This window comes from Lissotriton vulgaris, chromosome 5, assembly GCF_964263255.1.
Source record: "Lissotriton vulgaris chromosome 5, aLisVul1.2, whole genome shotgun sequence".
Classification (NCBI taxonomy): domain Eukaryota; kingdom Metazoa; phylum Chordata; class Amphibia; order Caudata; family Salamandridae; genus Lissotriton; species Lissotriton vulgaris.
In genome coordinates, this window is record NC_141693.1 from 1,191,672,081 (window position 1) to 1,191,686,114 (window position 14,034).

At 43.1% G+C, this 14,034-nt stretch overlaps 1 protein-coding gene across 1 annotated transcript in view; it reads right to left on the reverse strand.

Moving 5' to 3' along the window:
- LOC147712250 (scavenger receptor cysteine-rich domain-containing protein DMBT1-like) overlaps positions 1–14,034 on the reverse strand; it is a 426,380-nt gene that overhangs the window by 27,563 nt on the left and 384,783 nt on the right. The window lies entirely within an intron of this gene.

Here is a 14,034-nt window from a genome sequence, read left to right on the forward strand (position 1 = left end):
TACGTTTTGGGATAACAGCTTGATATACATATATATATATATATATATATATACCATCAATAGGCAGTCACTGGCAGTTACAATGCATTTTGTCTAAACAGATAAGTAGGTATACCAGACGCATAGTCATCTTAGATACAATGAATATGTATAAGTATTGGTTTTCTGTTTATGATCCACCTAAGCATTTAATATCCCTCCACATGCACGGAGGATGAGGTCTTTCCTTTGTGTCTTCACTCGAACTTTGTCTCTTTGAAAAGCCTACCCTGAGATTGCAATTTCGTAAAACTTATGTAATAATGAAGCACTGTGCAAGATTACTAGTGAACATTCTCAGGGGGTTATGTTATTCATTTACCTAAATAATTCCGAGTGAAAGTACTTGCATTTGCGATAACTGTGCTTGAACGATCAAAAGAAACTCTTCCATGTTTGTTGTTGTACACACCATTGAACCAGGGTAACCACGGTAACCACAAACCAATCACAGTGATGGAACTGTGTATGTGCCGAAATGTATATATCTTGCAATGTCATTCATGTAGATGAAGTGAGCAAGGCGGAGGCTTCCGCCGAAACGCGTCTTAAGCAGCTTAATGGAATAAACTGAACTTGAGTAGAATTCACGGTGTCAGTGCCATCCTTGATCGTGAGGAAATACGGCTTGGTAACCAATATATATATATATATACACTGCGGAGCGCTCTCGTTTGGCTTCAGGATCACTTTGTGTATCGATATATATATATATATATATATATATATATATATATATATATATATATATATATATATATATATATATATATATATGAAATCCAACACGTTGCCGGCGGCAGCCGTCAGCCAGCATACACGTTCACAGACTCCTTAAATGATCACCGCAAGCCAGGCTTCTTTGCAAAAAGATTTAATTCCAACAAATGGTGAAGGTGGCGCCAGTCATCAGACGCGTTTCGGACTTACGTCCTTGCTCACTGATGAGCGAGTGAAGTGGAGGTCACACATATATACAATACAAGTGCACATTTGAATTTCGCGCCCAAACCAAGTACTAAACATCGATGGTGGACTCACATAGAAAGTCACATACCAACCCGATATGCGGGCGCCATTTTGTAGTGGTGTAAGGTGGAATAAAAATGTGTGCTTTAACCATCTCACAATTAAATCACTTCCATTGCATCAAGTTAAATCAAATCGAAATGTGTCACAAAACAAATAATAAAGTCATGTTTTAAAAAGAGGACGTTATTGCACGCTTAACAATCAAACATAGATGTACCGTTTGGACATTGTACAAATACATACATGTATAATTACAACATATTTTGGAAATGTTTGCACAATATATCAATTGACTGCGTAAATGCACAGCGCGCTAGTGTTGTATGTTTCATTACGATACGATAAAGAATGGACATAAATTCATTTTCGTGTTATCAATCGACTTGATACAATCAGTATATGAAACGAGATGTTATTACATATTGATTTATGGAGAGTGGGCAAATATCCGTACAAATACGTTGGGAAACACAGAACAAAATACATTTACATTCCTCAATAGAAAACCAATTGGGTCAAATCTATGGGAAGTTTCAAAACAAAGAATGTAATTGGTCATCATTTGGGTGATAGTCCCATAGTTATACTGTACCCCATATATATACACGGACCGAAAAATTTGCCACAATCCTTAGAACAAGGAAGTCGACGCCATGTCTTTGCATCAAAATCAGTTTAATGCCAGCCGAAAATGGTAAACGCATTTCGCCTGCCCATCAGGCTTGCTCACTAACAATTTGATAAAGTTACATCAGCCATTTTAAACTTTTTCAACACCCACGTCATGTGATTAATCGTGCTCCACTTTGGTTTACTTAACGCTGAACCTGCGGTGCCTCTAGAACCGGTGCAGACTTCACGGCAGAGCCAAGCCGTAAATGATCACATTCTCCTTTTCAGGGGAAAGATGAAGTCGCAATCATAAACAGTGATTTTCCAAGTATTTATGTTCCAAATTTCTCCAGGTTGAAATGCCAACCCTGGAGAAATTTGGAAAATAAATACTTGGCAAATCACCGTTTGTGAGTGCGACTTCATCTTTCCCCTGAAAAGGATTATGTGATAATATATATATATATATTTATCTGATACCCAAGATCCACAAATGTACAGAAAAACCATCCGGGAGGCCTAATATTTCAGCCATCAATAGTTCAATGGAGAATACCTCTAAATACATAGACTACTTTTTACAAGATTGGATTAAGGGCATGACATCCTATGTACAGGACACTTCAGATTTTTTAGGCAAAATTGAGCATGTGGTGTGGAGTCACGATATGTTTTTAATGACTCTTGATGTAGCATCTCTCTACACTTCTATTAGGCACTGTGATGGTCTAAAAGCAGTGGGGCACTATCTGAACCTGCGTCCTTTGAATTTTCCAGCACATAATAAGATGTTAATCTCAATGGTATTGGCATGCTTGGAACAAAATGTCTTCCTTTTTAACAACCAGGTTTACCATCAAATCAGGGGAGTCACAATGGGGGCCTGCTTCTCCCCCAGCTATGCATGTTTGCACATGGGGCTGTGGGAGGAGCAGGTCCTGATGGGGCCACACAAAGCGACTATGGAACAGCATGCCATTGTATATTTAAGCTACATTGATGGTTTATTCTTAATTCAGAGGGGTACGGAACAAAGTGCAAACTAATTTGTTGATGTGCTTAACAATAACTGCCTCAATCTACACTTCACATAAACCAATAATGCTAGATCTAGCCATGTGGCTGGGGGTCAAGGGGGCATTTTGAAGCCAGGCAGTGTGCTCAGGCCTGCACCCAGTTTGCCTTGCTTTCTTCCATTAGTCCCAGTTTTCTTGATGTAGAAGTTTATGTGGATAATAACTCACTGACTACAAGGCTGTACAGAAAGCTGACTGCTGGTAACACAGTCCTACACACGACAAGCCACCATCCGCACCACCTGATATGCAGCATCCCATATGGTGAGATGCTGCGTATCAGGCGGACTTGCAGCTCGGACTCAGAATGTGAGGTAGCGCAGGAAGCTCGCAAGTTGCGATTTTTGGCCAGAGGTTGTTCACATGGTATAATCGACAGTGCTATTAAGAAAACCAGATGCCTGTCTAGAAGAGATGCACTATCCCCTAAAATCAAGCAGTCTGTGGAAGGTGCCATGACACCCAGCATTCAATCTCGAATTATTCTGACCTTCAGTAGACAGCACCAGGAACTTAGGAAGATATAATATCGGAAGTGGAACCTGGTACAGGGAGATCCAGTCATTGGCAGGTTAGTTGCTAATAAACCAGCATTAACCTTTAGAAATCATCTCCCATGAGCAACACAATGGTGAGTAATAGTCCTGAAGTGTCAACTTCAGTTACCTGGATGGCACAGGATTCAGGAAGTGTCCTAGCTGCAAGGCGTGTAAATTTGGGTGCAGTAAGACCCATTACACAACAGCCTTTCAAGTCTGAACCAATCTTGATTACTAAGAGGTTGTCCTGTAAAACCAAGTTTGCAGTCAATGTGCTGGAGTGTCCGTGTGGGTTTAGGTATATTGGTAGCACCAAGTTACCAGCCCACAGATACTCCAGCACATTAGGGCTATCAGTGGCAAACACCAGCCCTATCCTGTCGCCAGGCATTTCGAGCTGAAACATGATGGTAACCCAAGACATCTCCAGTATTATGTTATTGATACAGTGTTACCGCTTAAACGCAGAGGCAATCATGAGGCTATATATATATATATATATATATTCAATGAAAAAACCATTGGTTTTAGGCCATATATAGTTAGGGATTTGCATTTACAAAACCTTATTTTACTCGCATAAAACCATTGAAATTCCATATATAGTTATAAGCGCTAACTATATATCGCGCACCCGCAATCCACTGCTGATGATGTCACATATTACATCATTCATGACATGGTTAGTGACATCACTGATGACATCACTGATGACATCTCAAATGACATCACTGATGACATCACTGATTACAACATCCAGTGACTGTATGTTTCTGTAAAGTTAAAATATGTTTTACATATTGAAGAATGAGTGGATATATAAGTGTCTGGATGAAGGATTTACTAGGTGCATGACTGACTGATTGAGTGAGTGATTAAATGTGTCTCACTGAGTGCATGGGTTAGTGACTAAACTGTTTTAATTTGTGCATCATTATATCTGTTGTTCTACAAACTGCTGCATATGTTGATCAGTAGCTATATGAGTAACTGTATGGGTTATTGATTGGTTGTCCAAGTATTTGTATGGGAAACTGAGTGTGTGTGTATGGGTGGCTGGAAGGTGTGTGACTCTGTACATAGATGTGTGAGTAGTTGATTCACTATATGTATAGATTCAAAAGTGCATGTGCAAACAGCTGTATGGGCGGTTGACTGTGCATGAGTGTATTAGTGAGTGAACGGATATCTCAGTGCTACATGTCAAATTAAGTACATATGTAAAACACAGTACATGTGAGAGTTGACATCTATAAATAACTGTGCATAAGAGCCAGTGAATGTGTGAGTGGCTGTATGGATCATTGTGAACATGTATCAGAGATTGTATAAGAGAGTAAAGTAAATATGTGTTGGTATATGTTTGAATAAGTAAGGTGTGTATAACTGTATAGTTGAGAAAATGGAGGTGTGATTGATTTTTGGCATAACTGACTAGGTGTGTGAGTAACTCCATGGATGAGTGACAGTCTGTGACTGTCTGTTTACACTGATTGTATCTAAGGTTATATTAGAGTCTGAAGAGGTTCATGGTATTATCACATGAATGATATCATCAGTGATGTTATCAGTCATGTCAAATGAGATGTTTTCAGTGATGTCATCAGTGATGTCATTTGAGATGTCATCAGTGATGTCATCAGTGATGTCACTAACCATGTCATGAATGATGTAATATGTGACATCATCAGAAGTGGATTGCGGGTGCGCGATATATAGTTAGCGCTTATAACTATATATGGAATTTCAATGGTTTTATGCGAGTAAAATAAGGTTTTGTAAATGCAAATCCCTAACTATATATGGCCTAAAACCAATGGTTTTTTCATTGAATTTTCAAGGTTTTGTAAATGCAAATTCCTAACTATATATCCACTATAACCTATGGTTTTTTCTGTGAATTTCGTTGGTTTTTTAATAGCAAATATGAAAAGCTTTAAAATGTCAAGTACGTGATAGATAAAAACATTTTCGTATTTATGCACGCTGATGTGCTTTGAACGCTGCCCCCCTCCCCTCTTTTCTCTTAGTAGTACTCTCTTTTTGCAGATAGTGAAGAGTAGTTAACGCAGGCCTTTACCCCCGTTGTAATCCGTCCTGCCTGCTTGTCTCTCCATTTGATTGATTATTATCCAAGCATTTACTGTTTTTCAATTGATTCTCTTTGGTTCATTCTCTATTTACAAACAAGCACAAAGTCGCAATACTCTGTTTAGTCTTTGCAGATCGTGAAAAATCGTGTAAAAAAATAAAAGTAATCGAGCAAAATCAGTAGGCCACTAATTGGATCTCTTTTTGACCTCGCTAAAATAGAAATATTATAAACAACCCTTCATGAGAAATACGAAAATAGTGAGATGAACTGAGCTCCACACCATGAGGGCTGCAAGACAGCTCGGCTCCGTCACCCACCCCGCCCAAAATAACGACAAACCCTATGCAAATATTAAAAATATAGACAACACACCAGCAAAGAAACAGGGTAAAACATTTTATTAAATAACTATTTACATAACGTTGGTTTATAAGATGATGTCAGTAGTGGACCGATGTGTGAATAGGTCGGAAGCAGCACAAGGCGCCAAGATCCGGATGGAAAGTCCTGGATGTTGGGTGCCATAGTTCAGAGTTCTGAGTTTGAGCCTTTTTCAATGCCTGTGCTTTGTTGTTTCACCTCCATCAAAAACAAAAAAAAAATATAAAACTGTGCAAAAATACAAAAAAATCAAAAAATGTTTACAAAAGCAGTGCTTGTAAGACTGTCTGAAGCTTATTTCCACCTACTGCAGCTTCACTATTCTCAAAGTAAGTGAGGGTCGTTTGTGGACCTGACTGCATTTGAAAACAATGTTATATGGTACCTCCCTAAACCGCTTGACGGAGGCCCCCGAGGGGCGGTGTGATGGCACGGACTCGGAGAAGACGCTTGGCTCCGACCCCCTCCCCAAGTCTTATAGCACTGGTGTAGCCTGAGATCGCCCCCGACATAGGCGGCCGGCTCCCGGGGTCCGGCGGAACTTTTTGCCTTTTGATGACTCTTCTATTCTGGACTTTGTCCCACAATCCGTTTGACCTGAAGACACGCTGTAGTGGGGCGCCCCTTTACCGTTTTAGTTGCCATTCCACCCGCTTTTGCTACACTGTGCCTCTTCCGCCATTCAGCTGTTTACCGCCCGCTCTTGCGACTACAGCGTCTCGCTCACCATGTAGTTAAGTTGCTCCCGCTCTTGCGGTGCAGCGATAGGCGGCTGCCACAGGACTCTCAAAATGGCGGCCGGCTCTTCGGTTTTGGGCCTGGTCCACTAAAATGGCCCTGGGACACCTTGGAACTCGGACGCTTCCCTGATAGGGCTTGGGTCCCATTCTCGAAAGCGTCCCCTCAGCCGTGAAGATTCTACAAAAGTCTTGGGGGCCCCTGACTCCCGCAGGCTTCTGGTGGGGAGCGGCTGCGATGTCTGCTCGTGGAATGGCCACGACGGAGCTACGAGATGGTAGTGCTCTCATGCTGACGCCAGCTTTAGTCTGAAACATCCAGAAACACTGTAGACTACCAATTCGATCAGTTCCGGTAGCGCCCCAACATGACCCGGAAGAGAAGAACTTGCCCTCCCCTCTTTGACTGATGGTTCTTGTTGCCTGTCCCCTCTGTTGTCATTTAACAGAACTCTTTGGACTGCTGAAAGGGGTTGTGTTCCGAACGCTGGTTGGTGGAGACATTTTGACTATATTCTTGACCTACGTTGTCGCGTAATGCGTTATATGACACGCCGCGTTAGCGCACCCGGAAGTGATCCGGGGCGCGGCGCGCAGCGCGTAACGTAAGCATAACAGGTCATGTGACTTGTTAATAAAACTTTTCATTGGTTCATTTTACTTTTGTTATTTTAATGATGAAAAGCTTGGTCATATGACCTAAAAATTACGCTTTTTATTGTTTTCGAACATTATTTTTTTTAAAACATATATGTTATAATATTCCAGGCTAATGTACTTTCCCGGAAAATTTACAACTGTCCTGCAAGTAAAATATATTCCTTTTTCGAGAAAAAGGGCGTTTCTTCGTTCCATGACGGAGCCGTTGAGTAAAAGAGACTGGGCCTGCTGTCTTAGTCGCCGATACGCCTGATTATCAGATTCTTATCGATCACTTTATGTTGCAGGAGTGGAAAACACAACTGCCCTTGACCATTTATCTTTACTACGTTCCTACATATTATACCTTTTATCCGTCATGTAATTGGACTGCTTTATTTCACTTGCCTTTTACTGATTCGAAAACAGTGACTAAAAGTAAAAACTTTACCAATGTAAATACTACTACCGTGTTTGATTTAAAAACCTTTATTGTGAAAATGTCAGTATACAAATACGGGCCTATAACCACCTGGGCCGGCCACGGAGCAAACTGAAATCGTATATGATGAGGAGACATTTACACTGTAGAGGAACGTAACGAGCGGGCCATTAGGTTGCAAGAACTAAGGTGTCTAACAGTTGCGGAATCGGTGGACGTACATTTTGTAATTAAAATAAGACAGGGCCACTTACAATAAAATTTTCTAGATATACATTTGCGGGCAAGGAGTTACGAGTCCCATTTATACCGGCGCCATTTTGGGCGAGGCCGGGCAGGTCCAAGATATAGTCAAAATGTCTCCACCAACAATCGGCCAGACCAGAACCCCTTTCGGCCCTTTATGCTACAAGATGGTGTCTTCCATTCAGAAAATATTGTTGGCAGCATTTTGAAAGGAAAGATAAACAGCCGTTCTCCTAGTGAGTCTCACATTGTTACATTTAGGAAGAATGTTGAAGAATAATATGTGGAAAATCTGAAGCCATTTTTCTACAAACTCTCAATCAGCCTAAGTCATGGGCGATCTTTGTCCACACCAGGGCAATAGTGAAGCTGCAGCAGGTGCAAAAGAGCTTCAGACAGTCTTACAAGCACTGCTTTTCTAAACATTTTTTTGTATTTTTGCACAGTTTTATATATTTTTTTTGTTTTTGATGGAGGGGAAACAACAAAAAACAGGCATTGAAAAAAGCTCAACAGTGCAGGGCGCCTTGTGCTGGTTCCGACCTATTCACACATCGGTCCACTACTGACATCACCTCATAAGCCAACGGGGCACCCCACACTGACTTTCGGCGCAGCATTGTAGGATGGCCACACCAGTGCGGCAACTTGCTGGACACCACCTCGGTGCCATCCGGATCTCGGAGCGTTCGAGTCACTGTACCGCAAGAGTGACCGGAACTCAGCTGGTCACGCCGTCTTTCGGCGCAGCATTGTAGGATGGCCATACCAGTGCGCCAACTTGCTGGACACCACCTCGGTGCCATCCGGATCTTGGCGCGTTCGAGTCACTGTACCGCAAGAGTGACCGGAACTCAGCTGAACACGCCGTCTTTCGGCGCAGCATTGTAGGATGGCCACACCAGTGCAGCAATTTGCTGGACACCACCTTGGGCAACAGTGAAGCTGCAGCAGGTGCAAATAAGCTTCAGATAGTCTTACAAGCACTGCTCAGAACTCTCAACTATGGCACTCAACATCCAGGACTTGCCATTCGGATCTTGGCGCCTTGTGCTGGTTCCGACCTATTCACACATCGGTCCACTACTGACATCACCTCATAAGCCAACGGGGCACCCCACGCCGACTTTCGGCACAGCATTGTAGGATGGCCACACCAGTGCGGCAACTTGCTGGACACAACCTCGGTGCCATCCGGATCTCGGCGCGTTCGACTCACTGTACCGCAAGAGTGACCGGAACTCAGCTGGACACGCCGTCTTTTGGCGCAGCATTGTAGGACGGCCACACCAGTGCGGCAATTTGCTGGACACCACCTCGGTGCCATCCGGATCTCAGCGCGTTGTGCTGCCTTCGGCCTATTCGCACATCGGTCCGCTACTGACGCCGCCTCACGTGCCAACGGATTTTCTACGCTTTTTGTAGCCCTATGCCGCATAACAGGTCATATGACTTGTTTATAAAACTTTTCATTGGTTCATTTTACTTTTGGTTTCCTAAAGATGGAAGGCTTGGTCATATGACCTAAAAATAACACTTTTCATTGGTTTAGAACATTTTTTTTTCCCAAACGATGAAAGCCCCACCTTGTTTCTGGATGTTTCAGACTAAAGCTGGCGTCAGCATGAGAGCACCACCATCTCGTAGCTCCGTCGTGGTCATTCCGCGAGCAATCATGGCAGAAGCTCCCCACCGGAAGCCTGCGGGAGTCGGGGGCCCCCAAGACTTTTGTAGAATCTTCACGGCTGAGGGGACGCTTTTCGAGAATGGAGCCCAAGCCCTAGCAGGCAAGCGTCCGAGTTCCAAGTTTCAGTGGACCAGGCCCAAAACCTAAGAGCCGTCCGCCATTTTAAGAGTCATGTGGCAGGCGCCTATCGCTGCACTGCAAGAGTGGGAGCAACTCAACAACATGGTGAGCGAGACGCTGTAGCCGCAAGAGCGGGCGCAACTCAGCTGGATGGCCGCCACCTGGGGAGGCCCGTTCACGCCGCCTCCCCCACGCCCCCCCCCCCCCCCCCCCCCCGGGCCGCCGCACGCAAATTTTCGGAGCAGCATTGTAGGATACCAAAACCAGTGCGGCAGTTTACTGGACATCACCTGGGTGCCATCAACATCTCAGCGCGTTCTGCTGCCTTGGGACTATTCGCACAACAGACCGCTACTGACGAGGCCTCCCCCCGCCCCACCCGGGACGCCCCACGCCAATTTTCGGAGCAGCATTGTAGGATCCCAAAAACCAGTGCGGCACCCAGGTGACATCACCTGGGTGCCGTCCAGAACTCAGCACGTTGTGCTGCCTTGGGACTATTCGCACAAAAGACAGCTTCTGACCATTGTTGCTTTTTTGGGTGAAAAATGTTTAAATGTTTTTACAGTTTTTGTTCCGTTCATTATAGTTAAAAGTTAATAAAGTTTTAAAATCTAACTTTGTTGGAGTGCTATATATGTTTAAAAAATCGGGTGAATGGGGCCTTGAATCGGGTTATTGTCATGTGTGGGCTTTGCAAGTGTACTGCTACAAGATCGGACATTTCAAACTCAAATGCACGTTCTTTTTCTTACCTTTCCGAAGCATGGAGCGCAATAGCAGGCAGAGAAAGGGTGATGCACGTGTTGAACACTGCCTGGCCTGGCAAGTTGCTGGCAGTGCCCCCCCCGCCCGCTCCTGAAAGAGGGCACACACACACCGCCGCCCCGAGTACTTCACAAATCTTTAAAAGACCATGCGCTTGTTCATGAGGCTTAAATGGTTTATCACCCCTTCTAGAACCCCTGCATCGACCCTCTGACGTTTCCTGGAAGAATTAGCACGTAACACAATACCAAGCCCTGTCAGCTGAAACCCCCGAGAAATCATGGGGCATATTATCAAGGGGGTTTATTTCCGCTTTTTTGGCTTTAAAAGCCAAAAAAAAAAGAGATAAAATTATCTCCCTATTACCAAGCTGTCGCTAACACCAGTTAGTGACAGCTAAAAGGAGATAGCGACCATCTTGGGCCCCGCTTTGCATATCAGTGATATTTATCACTAATGACATGCAAAGTGGGCGTGCCAAGATTTTAGCGACTGGAAACAGTCCCTAACCATCGCTATCTCCTATTACCAACTTTTGGAGATATTCGCGCTAAGCGCGAATATCTCCAAAACCTAACACCTGCCCTGAGCAGTTTTAGCCATGTTATCCAATGGGAAGTGGATAACATGGCTAAGAGCATTTGCTGGATAATGCATGAATATCGCTGACTTTTCAACGATATTCATGCATTGCGGCCGTTTTTTATCGCATTTGCGATAAACCTTGCTAATAGCAAGGTTTATGTGCGATAAAATTCGCCGATGTGCGGCAATAATTTTTGTCTCTAAACAAGTTAGAGACAAAAATTATCGCTAGTTGTTGGTAATATGCCCCCGGGTTTTTGCTTGCAGGAATCGGGAGGCGGGAGACTAGCACTGAAATCAGTAGTCTCACGCCTGAATCGGGAGGGTTGGCATGTCTGGATACTCTACAGCTGGGGCCATAAACTACATCCGCAGGGCTAGGTGATAGCCTAGGTCCGGCCTGGACAATCGGACACAGAGGAAGAGGAGTGTCAGAGGGTGCGGTAGTGAATAGGGTGAAAGGGAGGTGTCGGGCGGGCACAGGGTGTGATTCTCAGAGAAGAGCATCGCAGATGGGGGGAAGTATATGGCCCATGCATGAGAGAAAGAGCGGGGGTGACCAGTGCGTGGGGGAGATGCTTGCGAGGGTGGGGAGCCATGCTGAGGATCGGCGGCGTGCAGAGAGTGGCCCTGGTCAAGGCATCTAAAATGGCTGCCGTGCACGACAAAATTGTGGCATTGGACAAAAACGCAAGATGGCGCAGACAGTGTTTATCAATAAGGATTCATTTATAACAAAATATTTACTCGCAGTGACAAAATGGTGGTCAACACTTCCTGATTTCCATCGAATCGAACGTTAACAAACGTCACGCAGCAAAAAAAAAAAAAAAAAAGCTCACGCACAGAGCAGTTTTTAGCCATGTTATCCAATGGAAGGTGGATAACATGGCTAAGAGCATTTGCTGGATAATGCATGAATATCGCTGACTTTTCAGCGATATTCATGCATTGTGGCCGATGTGCGGCGATAATTTTTGTCTCTAAACAATTAAAACGAAGCACAAAATGGCGAATTCCCGTTTCGCTACCAGTTTGCGGCCCAGTTCGCGGCCCGTGAAGCGCTTCTACCGTGAAAAATCATTTTTTTTTTATTTTCCCCACGGGACCCTTTAATAACCCCAACAACATTCCTAGGGGGTCAAGAGGGGTATACCTTGCCCCCTTTCAATAAATTCCCCCTTCGTTTTTCACCTCTTCTTCTCTCTCGATCCTACCGAGAGATAAGATGGCGGCCGCTCCGGACTGTTTAGAATGTTGACAGACACCGGAGAGCCAATCAGCTTTCTGCGCGCAAAGTTCCGTTTCGCGAAAAGTAAGCGGACCGGATCGCTGCCCGGAGCGCTGTTACAGATATATATCTTGTTTTGAACGTTAATTTCTCAAAAACTACTGGAGCACATATATTGAGACCTAGCAAAGGCACATCGGGCTAACAGTCCCTACAATTTTGCCAAGTTTCGTGCAAATCCATTCAGCCGTTCGAGCTAAAAGTGAGTCCAACCGCCCTATGGAAATTAACATGGGAAAAACGCGTTTTGGGACCCCCCTTTTTTCTCGGCCCCCCCTCGACAAAACCCCCCCAAATTTTCAAGGGCTGCTCAGAAACAAAATGTGCCATTTTCCTGAAAATTTCAGCCGATTCCGTCCACAAACGCCAAAGTTATTAGACATAGAATTTTCAAAAATCCCATAGGGAAAAAATCCTAACTATATATACCTACTGGCGATAGCCAGTAGGTAATATATATATATATATATATATATATATATATATATATATATATATATATATATATATATATATATATATATATATATATATATATCACAACCTCTACCTATCTCACTTCTGCTGTTTCTAAGTGCTGTAAATAAGATGGTACTATCACCAAATATATGATACTCCAATTACCTACCTCAGACGGATGCAAGAGTAGGTCTGCCGTGTCAGGATTCAAATACATGTTTCTTAGAATGAGCCATGTGTCATCCATCATCTTCATTGCTTCTGCAATGTATTCACCCCACTATTCTTTACCAAAGGTTTTCTGCACAGCATGAAAGTACAAATTAAAGCTATGAGCATGACTGTCGCCAGGCATTTCGAACAGAAACATGATGGTAACTCGAGTCATCTCCAGTATTATGTAATTGATACAGTGTTACCGCTTAAAAGCAGAGGCAATCGTGAGGCTAAGTTGCGCCTCCTGGAAACATGGTATATCTTGGAGCTCGATACCCAAAAACCCGGTGAGGATTGGTATATCTGTATTTGTATACCTGTCTCATTTGTATATCTGTATTTCTTTGTACCTGTCTATAATTCCCTCTTTATCATCATCTGGTGAAATATAATGTGGGCTCACATTATTGCCTGAGTGGTACAACAGTGTTGATGTATATATTTAGGTTGATATAGAATGAAATATGTTTTTTTTGTAATTTCTCCTTGTTTGAATGAATATCTAAAGAAGAGTTTTTGTTTAATTTTCACCTTTTCTTTATTATTTTAAATATTGCACTATTTTGCACACATTTAAAGATTGCATGGCATAGTATGGTGTTGGATAGTCGATATGATGGACATTGAATCACAAAGGCCCACTTGGGCACAACAGTTTCATTATAATAATTATTTGTAGAGCTGGGGTATTTCCTTTTATTGGTTTATAAAAAAAAAAAGAAATCCAGATTGTCTAATGAATTATATTTATCGCTTCAATCAGCCTTTCACACATTGTGTTTTAGGGGAAGAAAATCTTTTTAATTTTTGTAAGCATATTTACTTATATTTATTGGCTTATGTTTGCTTAAAATATGCATAAAGTTTTGCACATTGAGTTGAAATATCAAAGCTGCTAGTAGTAACTGTACAGTTTCAATGCATTTTGCACTTCATGTCGTCATTTCCTGCCATTGCACTTTAAATGTCGTCTTTTCCTTCTGCAACGCGTCATGTGACCAAGACCCTAGTGGGGGTCGAAATGCGTAATGGCGGACTTGCTGGGCACTAATAAATCACTTTGATTGGCA